The sequence below is a fragment of the Dama dama genome, chromosome 29, assembly GCF_033118175.1.
Source record: "Dama dama isolate Ldn47 chromosome 29, ASM3311817v1, whole genome shotgun sequence".
Lineage (NCBI taxonomy): Eukaryota > Metazoa > Chordata > Mammalia > Artiodactyla > Cervidae > Dama > Dama dama.
The window spans coordinates 33,811,849-33,827,851 of record NC_083709.1 but is presented as its reverse complement, the minus strand read 5'-3'; the positions used below and the strand labels follow the sequence as shown (position 1 = coordinate 33,827,851).

Genomic DNA, 16,003 nt, shown 5'->3' with positions numbered 1-16,003 from the left:
GCACTCATCTCACCCACTAACAAAATGATGCTCAAAATTGATGCCCAGTCTTCAACAGTAGATGAACCGTGAAATTCCAAATGTCCAAGCTAGATTTAGAAAAGGCAGAGAAACCAGGGATGAAATTGCCAACATCCATTGGATCATCAAAAAAGCAAGAGAGTTCCAGAAAAACATCTACTTCTGCTTTATTGACTATGCCAAAGCCTTTGACTGTGTAGATCATAATAAACTGTGGAAAATTCTTAAAGAGATGGGAATACCAGACCACCTGATCTGCCTCTTGAGAAATCTGTATGCAGGTCAAGAAGCAACAGTTTGACCTGGACATGGAACAACAGACTGGCTCCAAATTGGGAAAGGAGTAAGTCAAGCCTGTATGTTGTCACCCTGCTTATTTAACTTATATGCAGAGTACATCATGAGAAACACTGGGCTGGATGAAGCACAAGCTGGAATCAAGATTGCCAGGAGAAATATCAATAACCTCAGATATGCAGATGATACCACCCTTATGGCAGAAAGCAAAGAAGAACTAAAGAGATTCTTGATGAAAGTGAAAGAGGAGAGTGAAAAAGTTGGCTTAAAACTCAACATTCAGAAAACTAATCATGGCATCCAGTCCCATCACTTCATGGCACATAGATGGGGAAACAATGGAAACAGTGACAGACTATTATTTTGGACTCCAAAATCACTGCAGATGGTGACTGCAGCCTGGAAATTAAAAGACTCTTGCTCCTTGGAATAAAAGTTATGACCAACATAGACAGCATATTAAAAAGCAGAGACATTACTTTGCCAACAAATGTCTGTCTAGTCAAAGCTATGGTTTTTCCAGTAGTCATGTATGGATGTGAGAGTTGGACTATGAAGAAAGCTGAGCGCTGAAGAATTGATGCTTTTGAACTGTGGTGTTGGAGAAGACTCTTGAGAGTCCCTTGGACTGCAAGGAGATCCAACCAGTCCATCCTTAAGGAAATCAGTCCTGAATATTCACTGGAAGGACTGATGCTGAAGCTGAAACTCCAATCTTTGGCCACATTATGGGAAGAACTGACTCACTGGAAAAGACCCTGATGCTGGGAAAGATTGAAGGCAGGAGGAGAAGGGGACGACAGAGGATGAGATGATTGCCTGGCATCACCCACCCTATGGACATGAGTTTGAGTAAGCTCTGGGAGCTGGTGATGGACAGGGAAGCCTGGCATGCTGTAGTCCATGCGGTCGCAAAGAGTCAGACACAACTGAGTGACTGAACTGAACTACTGTACAATATTGTGTTGGTATCTGCCATACATCAAAATGAATCAGCCATAGTTATACTAATGTCCCCTCCCTCCCACCTCCCACCCCTCTGGATTGTCACAGAGCACTGGTTTGAGCTCCGTGAGTCATAGAGCAAATTCCCACTGGCTGTCTGTTTTACGTGTGGTAGTGTATACATTTCCATGCTACTCTCTCCATTCATCCCACCCTCTCCTTCCCTCAGCCGTGTCCACATGTCTGTTCTCCGTGTCTGCATCTCCATTGCTGCCCTGCAAACAGGTTCATCAGTACCATCTTTCTAGATTCCACATATATGCATTAATATATGATGTTTGTTTTTCTCTTTCTGACTTACTTCACTTTGTATAATAGGCTCAAGGTTTGTCTACCTCATTAGAACTGACTCAAATGCATTCCTTTTTATAGCTGAGTAATGTTGCATTGTATATATGTATCACATCTTCTTATTGGATTCATCTGTCAGTGGACATCTAGGTTGCTTCCATGTCCTAGCTATTGTAATCAGTGCTGCAATGAACATAGGGGTACATGTGTCTTTTTCAATTATGGTTTCCTCAGGACATATGCCCAGTAGTGGGATTGCTGGGTCGTATGGCAGTTTTATTCCTAGTTTTTAAAGGAATCTCCATACTCTTCTCCACAGTGGCTGTATCAATTTGCATTCCCATCAAAAGAAGGTGAACCCAGGTTTTCAGGTAACAACTTTCTGTAAGGATGGAAGCATTACTGCATATCTCTCCCAAGAACATGAGCCATGTAGACATGTGTGTATCAGGCTCTGTCACTGGAGGTTAAGAAAAGGCATTCCTGGAACTTCCCTGGTGATTCACAGGCTAAGACTCTGTTCTCCCTATGTGGGGGCCCAGGTTCAATCCCTGGTCAGGGAACTAGATCCTGCATGCTGCAACTAAAAAAAATATCGATGCTGCTATTGCAACTAAAGATCCCGCATGCACAACTAAGACCTGTGCAGCCACATAAATAAATATTGAAAAAAAAAAATCCAAAATATTCCCAGAAAACCGTCAGTTGGGAATTTGGGGTCTTTTGAGCATGAGCTGCCTGTTCTTTCTCGTTTCCTGCAATATACCTTTCTCTGTTCCCAGCCCTGTTCCTACTTGTTTGTCTGTTCTGTGTGTTGGACACACGAATGAGTTCACCAACAAATAGATGATGCTAACCTGGTGACAAGCGACTTTGCTGATGTAAATGCTGACACATTTTTGACTGCTCTTGCAGCTCAGATGGTAAAGAGTCTGCCTGCAATGCAGGAGACCCGGGTTTGATCCCTGGGTTGGGCAGATCTCCTGGAGAAGGGAATGGCTCCTCACTCCAGTATTCTTGCCTGGAGCACTCCACGGACAGAGGAGCCTGGTGGGCTACAGTCCATGGGGTCGCAAAGAGTCAGACACCACTGAGCGACTTACTTTTCACATTGGCAGCATACTGACTGACAAGATCTCTCCAAGTCCGCTGAACATGCCTCCACATTTATGAACTCTATCACCTGGCCCCTTTCTAGGCTGCCTTCTCTCCTTCCAAAATGCACACCACCCACACTGAATACCCTCCCAGTAGTTAAGTATAGATGTGAGAGTTGGACCATAAAGAAGGCTGAGCGCTGAGGAATTGATGCTTTCAAATTGTGGTGCTGGAGACTACTCTTGAGTCCCTTGGACAGCAAGAAACTCCAATCAGTCAGTCCTAAAGAAAATCAAAACTGAATATTCATTGGAAGGACTCGTGCTGAAGCTCCAATACTTTGGCCACCTGATGTGAAGAGCCAACTCATTGGAAAAGCGTCTGATGCTGGGAAAGATTGAATGCAGAAGGGGAAGAGGATGACAGAGGATGAGATGGTTGGATGGCATCACCGACTCAATGGACATGAGTTTGAGCAAGCCACGGGAGACAGTGAAGGACAGGGAAGCCTGGCGTGCTGCAGTCTACGGGTGGCAGAGTCGGACAGGACTTAGGGTGTTCAGTCCGCACCGAAAAACAACGTTTTGTGACCAGTGGCGACACCTTGTGGCCGAAGCGGAGACAACAGCCAAAGAACCCGGATTCCTGGCTTTGTCTCCTGGTGCACGTGTGTGCTCAGTCTGACTGTGACCCCATGGACTGTACCCCGCCAGGCTCCTCTGTCCATTGGATTTCCCAGGCAAGAATACTGCAGTGGCTTGCCATTCCCTCCTCCAGGGGGCTCTTGACCCTTGGACAAAGGAAACCCTCAAGGAGACTATGAGATTTCCCAGGAGGGAGGACCCCTGTGCAGAGAAGAAAGAGAGGTGAGATAAGGGCTCAGAGTCAAGTGGTTTGAATTATTAAAAGGGATGTGACTTCATTTGCTGCCCTAAGCTAGGTACAGGCATTAAGGATTGATGGCTGCTTTCATCATAAAAAAGGATGGAAGGAGACCAGACGTTTCCTGCCTCCTGTAGTTTTGCCAAGAGAATCAAACCTCAGTCAAGCTACCAATCAAGCTACCAGTGTGAAGGAACTTTGTGATGTACTCATGAATATGCAGTCAGCACATCTAGACTGTGGGAACCTGTACAGATCAAATGGACCAGGTTCTTCCACAGACAGATTTAAAGAAAAATAGGGAAGCTTCCAGATTATAAGATACAAGATAGGAAGAGACTTAAAAGGCATATCAAAGCTTTTAAAATATTCCAACTAAACCACAGTGTCTATAGATACACATACGGCTGAAAAAAACACTTAATAATGGTGGGATATTGCTGACCTGTTGGGGGAGAAAGGAGGGGAACTGTGGTTGGAATGAGGGTCCTAGGTAGGCTTCTGGGGTGGCTGCAGTGGTCTGTGTCTTGACCTAAAGGCAACTGCCTTGGAATAATTCATCAAGTCACACATTTATATTGTCACCTGTGTTTTATTTAAAATATAATTTTTTTCTTCAATGAAAGAAGAGTGATGCTGGTGGAGTCATAACCCTGAAAGAAAAGCACCTCTACCCTTGGTGAGGACAACACTGGTATTCTGGGGATAAGGGAGTACTGACCTGTAAGTGGGTGGATGAAAATTCACTGAGGTTTGCAAAATGGTGATATCCTATCACTTCTTTTTCATTTAATAGCCGGAGTACTTCATAAAGGGACAATTCCCTCATATGCTATTGGTTACCCAGTGATAAAGACCATATAGGGAAGGCAGGATCAATCTTTGATTCTTTCTCTTTATTGCTTTTCAAGATTAAAAACTTGGTTCCTCACCATCCTTCAGAAAGGACTGGATGTATGTAATTCTGAACTCAAGGATTCAAACGTATTTGATGGGCTTCAAAGCCAGCACAGTTGTTATCACTTACACTCAATTTGTTCCATCTTGGGCCAGTGAGAGCCTCAAGTTGATTCTTGAATTTTCCTGATAGGATCCTAGTAATTGGCCGTTTCCTTGTTACCAGTAGGACAGTGTATTGTCCTTTTGTCTGTTTCCTACCCAGACTCACACTCAGCCATTACTCAAAGAAACCCTGTTTACCTGTTTTTATTTTAGTGAGACATATTTCAAAGCCTAATCTAGGTTCTAGGAATGATTACTGTTAGTGGTTTGGTCATCACTGTTAGCCCTCTTTAGTGGACAGAGCTACTGGACATTTTAAAGCCATGAGAAGGTTGAGAGATGCTCTCTATATATGGTCCATAATAAAGCTTTTTTTTCTTCTTTTTTTTTAGCCCTCGCTGACCTTAAGTTTCCTGGAATCCTTCTTTATAAGCGGGAGTATCAGCTTTGCCATGAGCCAAATTCTGATCTTAGAGATGGTGTTCTACCGACCTGAATTCTTCCATTGAGTGTTGGTTAAAAATAGTACCTCACTCCTCATGCTCAGGTGGCACATGGTTGCCACACAGAGACTCGTATGGAGGCTGTCCCCTCCACAATGAGGAAGTCGTCACTCTAGATGACTTAAATGTCCCAAAGTTTTCTACTTAAACAGTTTTTATTTTATTTAAAGTTTTTTTTTTTTTTTTTTTTTTAGCTGTGCTGGGTCTTCGTGGTGGCATGTGGGATCTTAGTTCCTGGACCAGGATTCGAGCCTGCATCCCCTGCATTGGGAGGTGGATTTTTAACCACTGGACCACCAAGGAAGTCCCCCTGGGTCTCTTTATCACCTGGCTGTCTGCTACCAAATATTACCTCCCACTGGTCCCTGCTCCTTCCTGATCTGTTGCCCTGTTCCTATGACCCCTCAATGCTTCCCCAGCTATTCTCCAGGACCCGCAGCCTTCAAGACCCACTTTGGGTCTCATGAAGCCTTCTTGAACTACTTAAGCCTCCATGTACTTCAGTTTTCACACCCGTGAAGTGGAGAAAATTGAACCCACTTCACCAGGTTGTGAAATGTAAATGAGTTGCTAGTGGTAAAGAATCTGCCTGCCAATGCAGGAGATAAGAGACCCAGGTTCGATCCCTGTTTCAGGAAGACCACCTGGAGAAGGAAATGGCAACCCACTCCAGTATTCTTGCCTGGGAAATCCCATGGACAGAGAGCCTGGCAGGCTACAGTCCACGGTGTGACAAAGAGTTGCACATGACTGAACGCTCACACACACACACATAATTAGGCTTAGCACAGCACATTTAATACATTTCAGCTTTTCTTTTTTCTTCTTATTCTAGGCCTATAATTCTCAACCGTGTTGCATATTAGAAACATCTGAGGAGGCTTTTAAGAGAAAACAGTGGTGTTTTGTCCCCAGTCCTGGAGATTCTGACTCAGTGGGTCAGGACAATTGGCATTTTAAGTTCTCAAGGCGATTCTGGAGCAGGAGCTGGCAACTCACAGTGGCAAACCACCACCTCCATTACTACCTCCCAGGTCCTGTGAGGTGAGACCCTGCTGTGTCATTTCAATAAATTTTTGCTGACTCTACCTCAAGCTGGGCTCTGTTACTTAGAACCAAGGGAGGCCTATGAATGCAGAAGGAATCTAAGAAAAATGATTGGATTGAGTTACATCTCAGGAAACTCTGGAACTGAAGAAGCTCCCCTGTCCTCAACCCCCGATTCCTTGGTGGACGACCTCCGAGTTGTCCCCTTGGAGGGGTCAACTACAAATTGTCACTTGCCAAGAGCATTTGCCAGTGACTGAGCAACAACAAGGGCATTTGCCACCTGCCTCTGTGGATACTGAACCGTGTGCAACTGCCCACCTTCAGCACCTCCTGAGGGAGTTCAGGGGGGTGACTGAGGCAATCTGTGCTCCAGGGAAACTGGGGAACAGATCTTCAGGTAGTTAGATATTTTTAGGAACTGATTTCGTGATCCCAAGCCTAGCATCTCCTCATATCTAGAAAATCACCAAATCCCTTCAGGATGACATCAGCTCCTCGTGACTAGCAGAAAACCTTTTGTAAAGTAAGCGCTTGACTGCACTGAACTCCCCCTTCACCAAAATCTTATATATTAAACTTCCCCTACTACCTCTTTGGAGCAGTCTCTCAGAGCTATCTGAGGTGCTATCTCCCGGGTTGCAGTCCTCATTTTGCCCCAACTAAAACTTGACTAGCAACTTATGTTGTGCGTCTTTTTAGTCGACAGAGGCCAAGTCTGTTGTGGTGACTGGGTGTGCTGTTTAACGCTGTCCCCATCTCAGAGAGACCCAGCTGCTGCTTGAGTAAAATTTTAGTAACATATATTCTTATGACATTAGCTCAACAAATTTGAGGGAAAAAAAAATCCCTAAAAAGTCTCTTTCATACTTTCCCCCTTGCCTTGGAAACCAACTACTGCAGCTGCTAACAGATGCATCTGTCTGTATGTAGAATATATTTTGTTCTGGAGAACAAAAAGAATTATTAAAAGGGTGGCAGGAGATGGGACGTGTTTGTCAGCATTCAGCTTTGTTTTTAAATATTTATTTGGCTGTGCCAGGTCTTACTTGTGGCATGTGGGATCTTTAGTTGCAGCATGTGGAATCTAGTTCCCTGACCAGGGGATCAAACCCATGCCCTCTGCGCTGGAAGCTCAGAGTCTTAACCTCTGGACCACCAGGGAAATCCCCAGCATTCCCTCTGTTCTCCTTCCTCAGCTGAATCACCTAGTCTTCCTCTTTTTCTATTCTTTTGCTCACTGTACCCTTGTGCTTCTACCCTGGGAAGACAGAACAGCCCTGGCCTTCATGGTCTGTGTTAAACCCACATGAGTCTCCATTCCAAGACGCTGAGAAAAGCCGCCAGCTGGTAAACCCCACCTAGACTTCTTTCTTTTACAAATGAGCAGCAGATCACGACTCTGTTCTAACAGAGAAATTTGCACAACAGTTTTGCACCATGGGGATAATGACATAGTCTATCTCCTGAGGATGATGAGATAGGACCATGGGTTTCAGACTTGGCTGTGCATTAGAATCACTGGAAGAGTTTCAAAAATTCCTGTGCTGAGCAGCACCCGGACATGTTCAATCAAAACTTCTGGTTTTGGGAGCTATCCATCAACATTTTAAAAGTCTCTTGGGACTTCCCTGGTGGTCCAGGGGCTAAGACTCCACATTCCCAGTACCAGGGAGCTGGATTCCGTCCCCGGTCAGGGAACTAGATCCCACATGCCACAACTAAAAGACCTCACATGCCTCAGTGAAGACTGAAGATCCCGTTTGCTGCAACTAAGACTTGGGGCAGCCAAATAAATAAAAATAAATGTTAAAAAATGACACCTGCCCTCAAGAAATGTTCTGGGGTAGGTAATTGAAAAATATTAAAAAAATATTAAAAACATCTCTCTAGCTAATTCCAACATGCAGCTACATTTCAGAGCCAGTGAGATAGTACTTGTTTATAAGTACTCAGTAGCTGTGTTTATTAAGGGCTTCCCAGGTGGCTCAGTGGTAAAGAACCCACCTGCAATGCAGGAGATGCAGGTTCGATCCCTGGGTTGGGAAGATCCCCTGGAGGAGGGTATGGCAACCCACTGCAGTATTCTTGCCTGGAGAATCCCATGGACAGAGGAGCCTGGAGGGTTACAGTCCATAGCATGCTCTATACCAAATCACACCAAAACTTTTGCAAAAATCTTACATAGTTTGTGTAGGTCTTCCCATTTCACAGAAGAGGAAACATATTCTTCCCAAGGTCACATGGTGGGCACACCAGTTAGCTTTTACTTTGTTACAAACCATCCCCCAAATCAGTGGCTAAGAATAACCATTTGTTAACTCACAGTCCTAGAGACTGGCGGTCAGCTGGGGTGTTGGGAGTAGGGCACAACCCATCGCATGACCTCTTCCATCCTCCAGGAGGACAGCTGAGCTGAGCTGCCCTGGCAGCTTGGAAGGATTCCTCTTGGAAGGCTGGATGGATGCAAGGCCTCTTGATACCTCCGCCTGGGACTAGTACTGTCATTTCTGTCATAATCTCAATTGGCCAAAGCAGGGCATGAAGGCTGCCTAGATTCAAGGGATGGTGAGAGAAACCCTGCTTACTGTTGGGAGCAGCTTCCCAGTCATATTGCAAAGGGGCAGGAATACGGGGAGGGGTTGGGGTGGAGGGTCACGTCCACCCTGCAGTCGACTGCAAGTTGTTAGGTGACAGAAGTAGGATTTTATTTTTCAATTACAAAGATAGCATACACACAAGAGAACAATTGGAACAGTAAACGAAAGGGGAAATGAGGAAGAGAAATTCTCATTCTTAGTCCTGGGCTAGGAAAAAACGTTCTAATCTAGTCCTACTCTCTACATGTAAGTGTGATCGAGAGTTCCTTGTTTATCTTGACACAATTTTCCCTGCATATGCATGGATGGGAGCACGAACAATTTTCCTGCACTTTATTCTTTTCTCTTAATAATGCAACTAAGTTCTTTCCACAGCAGCACAACTAGAAATGATCCATTCCTTTTAAGGTCTACATAGTAATCCACTGAATAAATGTGCCATTTATTCAACTACATATCCCACTGTTGGACACTTAGGTTTTCTGGTTTTTATTGTTAAAAATGCCGCTGCAGTGACTCTCCATGAATATCCTTTGTGTACTTGGAGACTAGGTTCCTCCAAGAGGAATTTCTGTGTTGAAGAGCAGAGTCGAACCTTGGTCTGTTCCCAAAGCACCTGCACTTTTCAGGATGGGTCTTCAGTTATCTGGGGCTTCTCTGATGGTTCAGCGGTAGAGACTCCTCCTGCCAGTGCAGGAGACGAGGGTTCGAACCCTGGGTTGGGAAGATCCCCTGGAGAAGCAAATGGCAACCTGCTCCAGTATTCTCGCCTGGGAAATCCCATGGACAGAGGAGCCTGGCGGGCTATAGTCCAAGAGGTCACAAAGAGTCGGACACGACTGAGTATGAATGCTTCAGTTACCCACTATTCCTCCAGACTTTTCTGTGACTAGAAGCTACTTTAAGAAGCATGGTGCCCTGTGCACATATGCATATACTGGACTTCTCCACACTCTTCCTTCCTAAGTGAGCTCAAGAGGTCCCGAGCTGTGCATTATTAAGTTCTTCCAAGAGGATCCAGATCAGTTATCTTTTCTGTGTCTTCCTTCATGATTTTTCTGGGAGACATGTACTACTTTGTTAGAGGCCGGTGATACAAGAAACCTAATAACCAGTGTTAACCTACAAACGATAGATTCCATCCAAATGAAGGCCTAAGATATAAATGAAAATTTCATGAATACTGGAAATACAAATAGGTGGTAAAAGAAGTCAAGCAATTACACAGCAATAATAGCAGAGCCCTATATTGAACAGTTAGGATTACATAAATTCCAACTTTGTTCTTGGCGACTTTAACAGTTCATGAATATCAAGTACAGAAACAAATGTGCAGTGAAGCTATTGCTTAAGATCTTATTTTTTCATCCTTTGATATTCTTTTTGGTTTTTTTCTTTTTTTTTTTCCATGGCTCTTGATACCCACATGCCACCTGCCTGGTTGGAGCCTTGAATTCTGACCAAGTCTGTATGGACTTAACTCTTCTATGAACAGCAGGTTGGTGACTGTCAGAATCTGGAGGTGGTAGGTAAGCACGCTCAGACACCTCACTCCATTTCTCACAGCCTCTGATTATGTTCCTGAGTAGATGTAGCCAGTAATTCTGCAGAAGGGAACACACCACAGGGAGCTCATTTCTGGGATGTGGGGACAGTCTGCCTCGCAGGGCTGCTCTGCGGATAGGTTAAAGAAGTAGATTTCCAGAGAAGGCAGTTTCAAAAAGTAATTACTTAATGGTTGGGTTCTTTAGAGAATTTAAAGCATGTGCCTCAGACTTCAGAGCAGGAGGTATTCAGTTCCCAGTCTGTTATTTAGTAACAGATATTGCTGCTGTCAAAAAGGCAGTGTTCTGCAATGTTCTTATTTTTATAGCTCAAAGAAGAATGTTTTATTCCACAGAACATGTAGCATCCAAGCATTTAAAGGCTAATTAATCTCTGCATTTCTTCATTCATGTATTCATCATTTGAGTGCCAAGCATCATCCTGGGTGGAGATAAAGTGAAATGAAACACATATACAACCTTCCCATGTATCAGTTAGCTTTGGCTATGTAACAAACATTCCCAAAACATAGTGGCTTAAGACATAAACTGTGTATTTAGTTTACAAGACTCTGGGTCAACAATTTGGGTGGGATTCAGCTGACCAGTTCTTCTGGCCTTGGCTGAGTCTAGTCAGGGTCTGTGGTCAGCTGTGGGGTCAGTCAAGTCTGGCTGGCCTGGGGGCCTACGCTAGGACGGCTCATCTCTGGCTCCATACCCCTCAGCCTCTGGCAGTGTGGCCTGGACTTACGTAGCATCTAGGAAGATTCCAAGAGAATGAAGGGAAGGCTGTCGGGTCTCAAGGATTAGGCGTGGAACTGACATAAATAGTCATTCTATTGGTCAAATCAGAATAAATCAAGTTACAAATCCAGGCCAGATTCTGGGGAAAAAGGGAATACCTCCTGATGGTCATGGCCAAGAGACTTGGCAACAAGCAGGGGAATGATGGTGGCGAATTTTGCAAACAATCTGTCTCACTGCCTTTCACAGCTCATAGTCTGGTCTGAGAGACAGGAAACTGTGATAAGTGCAATTAAGACATTGTTTCTTTCTCTTTGTCTCTTTTCCTTCCTCCAAGTAACACTTTTATGTTCTACATCAGGGAAATCCAGTCACTCCAGGTAAAACACTTCAACAAGTCAAAACCTGGTGCAGTACTGCTTCTTGTGACATTTCTGCTTTTTCATGTCTAAAGGCGGTTGGAGTGATCCATGGACCTCACGACCACCAAGCTGCTGGTCATATCGCATGCTTGATTTTGTGACAGCATGCCCTGCCTTTAAAATATATCAACATTCAAACTGTGCCTGCGTTTGGTTGAAACACATTGTATAGCTGCACACACACACATCTATTTCTTCAACCAGAGGCAGAAAATCATTTTGTTAAAATGCCTGGTGTGAAACCAATGAAAATGAAGCCATAGTTAAAGCCATAGCCATAAAATAGGATCTCTTAAGTGAGGACTTTTTTTTATTCCATCAGCAAGAAACACCCATCAAAGTATGAAACCTCAATGGCAACACCAGATGCATTTAATTAAATCAATTTCCAGCATTTGCTGTGTGTGAAGCACATTTCCCCGCCCCTTCCCACCACGTGAATCACTGACAAGAGAAACCCCGAGGTGAGTGGGTCTCAGACGTCTGGGTGCATGAGAATCACGTGGATGGGGGTGGGGTGGGGCATAAGTCTGTTTAAAATGGTGTTCTTTACCCTACCCTTCCACAGGAATTTGCACACAGGTGGTCAGGATTGCTCTTTAAGCATCACTGCCTTCATCCTAGAGCAGCTTTCCTCCCAGAAATGTTAAAAAAAATGAATTAGGACCTTCACACTTCATCTTTCTTGGTCAGGCAGAAAGTACTAAGTGTCTGCCAGCCCAGTTTTCTGACATGGATTAAACTTTCCAGAGAACCTGAAATATGAACAGCAGTAACTCACTAACCAGGGACCAAAATGCCTTTCAAAAAACCCAGTTTGCCCCAAAGGGGAGCAAGTGCAGCTATAATTTGTGAATGCGCACCAGTGCTATTGTTTGAATGTCCTCTGAGATTGGACTCATAGGTTGTGTATCTACAAAGGGAATTTGGGGCCACCTAGTTAAACTCCATTTTAGGGATAAAGAAACTGAAGTCAGGTGTCTTCTCTAAAAGTGGCAGAGATGGGACAAAACCCCAGGTCTTCCCATTCTTTAGTTTTCTTAAAAAATTTGGAATCTGCCATGCTCAGCCTACTGAGAGTCCTTTGGGTGCAGGGTCTCTTGTGAAGCAGCCAGTCTAGTGGGGCAAAAATGGACAAAATAATGTCCTGACTTTCTTTCCTGGTGTGCTGCTCATCTAAACAAGCTAACTCAGCACTCCTTTCTGACAAAGCAGGAGTCAGATGACCTCGGGCCTGTTCCCCAGCCCAGGAGCAGGACACAGCAGTGCGGGGGTGGGGTGACTACGCTGAGAAGCTGTGGAGTTTCCCCATCACAGCTCCCAGCCTCCCTCTGTCCTGTGTTCAGAGCTGAGACCTAACAGGCCTCCCCGTGAGAGCTTCACACCTGCTTAGCATCTGCCCCTTCCCCCGTCTCCCCCACTACAGACAGCACTCACCCAGGACGACAGATCTTCCAGCAGAGCCAAAACCTGGTTTCAGCATCTTCCTCAAATTAGCTCCACAGGCAGCCACTTCAGATCAGCCAGTCAGCGGGAGAGAGGGGACTAGTTTGCAATCCTGCTTCCTGCAGGAGTAATTTCATCTGAAAGACAATTCTGAAGTCGGCATCCAGGGAATGAGGGTAACAAGACCTTGCGGGGCAGGTGGGAGTGGGGAGAGCAGAGAGTCAGAGCTATGTGACAATGTGGCTCAGGGCTGGGTTCCCCCCAGCAGCCCGGGTGTTATCTGCTGACCTTCAGATAGGTATTCCTCCCCACTAAATCTCCTCTGGTCCATTTTGTGTGTGTGTGTGTGTGTGTGTGTGTGTGTGTGTGTGTGTGACAAAGACTCAAGACAACCAGTTGGAGCTGCGGGTTCAGTTTGCAGCCACAGAACACAGTGATCCCACTCATGGGGCTCAAATGGATGTCCTTGACTTTCCTGGTGTGATTCTCAACCAAACAAGCTCACTTGTGACTGACAAGAGAATAAAGATTTGTTACTCAAAGTATGGGCTTCCCTGGTGGCTCAGCAGTAAAGAATCTGCCTGCCAATACAGGTTCCATTTCTGGGTCAGGAAGATCCCCTGGAGGAGGGCATGGCAACCCACTCCAGTATTCTTGCCTGGAGAACCCCATGGACAGAGGAACCTGGTGGGCTACAGTCCATGGGGTCGCAAAGAGTTGGACATGCCCAAAGTGACTTAGCATGCATGCAGGCACCGGTAATGTATGTGCTTGAGAGTTTGAGAGGCACTGGCTCAGAAAGTCGCCAGGATTTCACACTGACTGGTATTTGAAGTGTGCTGGACTTTGGCAGATATCACCAAGACAGGCTCTGTCATTACAGTTGGCTCAGCTCATGCAAAGGCACCAGGCAGAGACCATGGTCTGGATTTGTGACCAATGTTGTTTGAGAAAGAAAACTCTGTTCTTGTTTTGCACAGCCCTTTTTATTTCTTTCCCCATCTGCTGTTCATTCATCCTTTCTTATTGCTTCACCCTGCATATGTCCAAATATCCAATTTTCAGACTTTCTTCCAATCTCCTTGGTCACTCCTGGGTTGTCTCAGTCCCTTCACTCCCTGTTTTCATGATCTGCTTCTCCACCATCTCCCTGCAGGCTCAGGGTTTTAACAAACCTAGTTTGAGGCCCTATTTGCAGAAAATACTGCTATGGCTTGTCTTCACTGTAATTATAGCTGATTTGTTTACTGCATTCAAAAAGGTCCATTCAATTCAAAAGGCAAATAATAAGGTTTGGAGTAGAAGTGCAGAGTGGGTCCTGTTTGCTGGCAAGAGGAGACAGTCTTATTCAACTGGTCCATTAATTGGGGGTCTTTCATCTGTTCTAAAAGTTATTAAACATCCCCATGGGCTGGGATTCCCATCTTGGTGGGCACTGGATGGCCAAGTGTCAGATGTCAATGCTGCTAACCAGGTGACATGCCTTTTCTCTGCTTGCTACTCTAGCCTGACATCTTGGAAGACCGCTTTGCCCAGCACTGAGTGATGGCTAGATGGGTGTTATTCCCGCTAAATTCACTGCTATGGTCAGACTCCATGGAGTAACCACTTGACTAGGTCCTCTCAATACTTAGAAGAACAGTTGAGATGCAAAACGGGGAGTCTCTAAAGTCTGTCGAGAAGAAAAGATTAACTGTTGAAATGGCTCCATCTGCCTTCACTCTCCTCATTCAATCCATTCGCTGGTGGACTCAGAGCTGCCGTGCCTGGCTTCTGCTGGTTACCAACATTTAGAGAAGGCAGACCTCTTTAAATCTGAGTCACTGAATCTGCGGATTAATTGTATTTCCTTAATGCAGACACCGTTAAGAAGGATCTGTCACCATTTCCATTAAGATTAATGAGTTATATGATTAATTGCTCGTTGTACCAATGCTCTTGTGTGTATGCTTTTCCCCCTGAGGATTATTTTGGGTGAAGCTTTCCATGATGGCATTTTCACACCAAACTGTATGATGGATCCTCCCCTGTGCAACAGATGAGTCACTAATTATACGAGGCTATTGACATTAAAAGTGAAGAAATCAAAGATTTACTTCTCAGCTGCACCATCCACATTTCAAACGCTCATGAGCCACATGTTGTTGCTAGTAGCTATTGATAAAGGACATTTTCATCATCATGGAAAGTTCTTTTAGACAGTGCTGATAGAGACAGTAGAATTTGGAAAAAAGAACATGGGTTTCTGAGTCTTATGGGCCTGGTTTCTTCTGCACACAGATTGCACTTCTGTGTTCTCAACCATTGCCTACCATGATATGCATGTCCTTCAGGTAAATAAGACACTGACATTTCAAAGGATCGAGTCTGCTTTATAACTTGGTGGCTCTCAAATCTCAGTGAGCATCAGGATCACCTGAAGAACTTGCTAGAACCCAGTTTGCTGGGTCTCATCACCAGTTCTGAGAACATGCCTTTAGATTCCCAGGTGCCGCCCCTCAAGTATTATGGAGCTGCTCTTGAATTGGGGAAACCAGAACACCTTGGTGGGCAAAGATTAAATCATCTGTATCCTTCATTTACACCAAGGAGGTCCACAGGCATATTCTTGAGGATGTGAACATTCATTATTAACATTGTAACAACTGTGATTTCACTCAAAATAAAAAGCGCAATAAACACCTATTCTGGGTCATCAATGACCATCTCAAAACCAATAACAGCATGCAATCTTAGTGCCTGCATTTGCATTTGTACTTACAATCACAGGGTCAAACAATTTCCAGCCCTGGTAACATTTAACTTTGGAAGTAGTGTTTCCTAAACTGGATTCTATAGAGTTCACTGAATATATAGGTAGGAGCCCGAGTCCCTATGTTTGAAGAAACAGTGATCTGGGAGAGGGGGTGGAGGTGGACCCAGCAAGAGCAAGGGAGTGTTTTTCAGGGGGAGAGCGTGTAGCATTTGGATTGTGAAAGATTTTCTGTTCAGGACTTCCCCTCAATTTGCCACTTAGCATTGCTGGGCTTTGACCATTAAATGCCAGGCGGTGCTCCAGAGTCACAGGACAAGCCCCAACTATTTGCATACGCTGAAAAATC

General features: G+C 44.8%; 1 long non-coding RNA gene across 1 annotated transcript; it reads left to right on the top strand.

Annotated features, from left to right (window-relative positions):
- The first annotated feature begins 5,276 nt into the window (after positions 1–5,276).
- Positions 5,277–15,588, top strand: LOC133048692 (uncharacterized). Its single transcript, XR_009691100.1, has 3 exons — positions 5,277–10,275; positions 11,779–11,920; positions 14,409–15,588. It is a non-coding gene; the product is annotated as an uncharacterized LOC133048692 (long non-coding RNA).
- The last annotated feature ends 415 nt before the right edge of the window (positions 15,589–16,003 follow it).